Source organism: Lolium perenne, chromosome 6 (assembly GCF_019359855.2).
Source record: "Lolium perenne isolate Kyuss_39 chromosome 6, Kyuss_2.0, whole genome shotgun sequence".
NCBI classification, from domain to species: Eukaryota; Viridiplantae; Streptophyta; class Magnoliopsida; order Poales; family Poaceae; genus Lolium; species Lolium perenne.
This window is the reverse complement of record NC_067249.2, coordinates 57,097,321-57,099,396: the sequence shown is the minus strand read 5'-3', so window position 1 is coordinate 57,099,396 and position 2,076 is coordinate 57,097,321. Positions and strand designations below refer to the sequence as shown.

General features: G+C 43.5%; 1 long non-coding RNA gene across 1 annotated transcript; it reads left to right on the top strand.

Annotated features, from left to right (window-relative positions):
• The first annotated feature begins 490 nt into the window (after window positions 1-490).
• LOC127308068 (uncharacterized) lies at window positions 491-1,350 on the top strand. The gene is made up of 3 exons (XR_011746325.1): window positions 491-795; window positions 915-1,108; window positions 1,196-1,350. It is a non-coding gene; the product is annotated as an uncharacterized lncRNA (long non-coding RNA).
• Window positions 1,351-2,076: the final 726 nt, after the last annotated feature.

The following is a 2,076-nucleotide window of genomic DNA, read 5'->3' as shown; positions in this document are numbered from 1 at the left end:
ACTATTCTAAAGTGGTGATGGAGACGGATTGCCTGGAGATTATTTCACTCTGGAACAATCGCCATGATTCTCGATCGGTTGTGGCACCTATCCTTCAAGAACTTGGAGAGCTAGTTGTTAGTTTCAATTCGTTTATTTTTCAGCATGTTTCTAGATCAGCTAATAACTCAGCCCATTTTTGTGCAAAGCTTGCTTACACATTGACAGTTTCTAGCAGCTGGTTAGATTGTATTCCAGATTTCCTGCTGGTCAGTATTCAGGCTGATCAGTCAGGGTTAGTTTCATTTGAATAAAGCTCTCTAAGTTATACGCAAAAAAAAAAAAAAAATCTGAGCCAAGCCAACCAATCAATATGTATTTCTCGGACCTACAGTAGTATTTTGGAAACAAGAAAGGTGGATCGTTTGTCTGGGCTGGGCCTGCTGGCGAACGTAGGCCTTCGGGAACTCTTTAGAAGCTGCGCGACGGTTCCGTTACGGAATACAACGCTTCAGGCAGGGGAGGGTCCGCAAGAGAGGAACCCTCAATCGAATTGGAAGGAAACTCCGCGATCCGCTAGGTAAGTACGCTGGCCAATAAATCTCCTTGTTTGATCCGCGATCTATTTCGTGTTGGGAGACGGGGACGAAGGAGGTGGTCGTCACGGGCAAAGTCAGGGCGTGGATCTGTACAGCTAGAATCGACATGGCGGCGGCGATGAGGCTCTGTGGCCGGGCGCTCTGGCGAACGCGGCAGTCGCCGATAGTCTCGGAGCAGCATCGACAGCTATTCCCAAGGCGATTCGGCAGAACTAGGGTGCGTAAATTACTTTCTTTTTTGCGGGTCTCTCTTTTTCTTTTACTGTAGTAACTCAATCTTTTACTACTTGTGGATAAAAACTCAATTACGTACTTGCGCAAACCCTGTCGCAACAGGCCACTACTACTGAAGAGCAAAAAGACGTTGCGGTTCGCTTAGAACAGATCGACGAGAAGAAAGAGGAGCTTTACAACATGATTTTCGACATTGTGTGTAAATACAAGGTTCCTGGAAAGATAGGCCGAGAGAACAATTTGCTGCTCGAGCGACTCTCCGTGCAAGTAAAGCCCAGACCAAATGATGTCTACTGGTAAATGTCGTTCGATCTCAAACATTTTGCAGCTTCTACACATGCGATTCTCTTTCTTGTTCTCATTATAATCTGCCCTGTATTCAGGCGCTCGTGTCGAAGAACAGAAAAAAACAACCGTATCTTGACCAATGTGGGGGCTTATTCTGTGGGTTTGGTGAGCCCGTTTGTTTTGCATTGGCTGATCACAGAGGTTTGCCCGAGAAGAAAAACTTGGTATGAGGAGTGGTGGGACGCCGTGATATTGGGAAAGAGGAGTTGATTGGGTCGGAGGTCAAGGATCCAAGCATGTTAGCGGAGAAAAAATTTCTGGGACCGGGCGGCATGCTCTGTCTCCTGACGCTCGGTAGTTAACAAAATTGGACGGGCAGTTCTGAGTTTGGACAGCATCACTCGAGTCCCGCGCGTCATCTTTTGCCAAACCCGCGTGCATGTTCTGTTGCGGCAAAATCAACAGTTTGTGTATGTCCTGAAAAGCAAAAAAAAAAAAAGACAAAAGTGCTGATATTATCAGCATTAAATACGAAATTTTGAAAATTTAAAATCTTTTGTAGGACAAACCGCTTATCCGATTTATGAACCGTTTTCATTGTTGGACTAGTCGCGACGACATCTTCAAAACTAGATCACATGTTAATATGTTTCGACAATACTCCCCCTGATCCTAAATATAAGCCATATAGTTTTTGGCACGGAAAGTAAGAAACACATATTTAGAAAAAAAATACACCATGTTTAGCTGTGATTAACCCTAGGCAATTAATGTGAGCTACTAGAGGATTTTGCATAAGCTAAGAAAACATAATCGAATCACTAAAAATATTGTCTCTATAAGTGGAGAAACATCGTAAACCTTATATTATGAATTTTTTCTCAAAACACTATATGGCTTATATTTAGGACCGGAGGGAGTATTATTTTAGAGCCAAAAGTTACCCACCTCTAAGGCTCTAACACATGAGTAATCT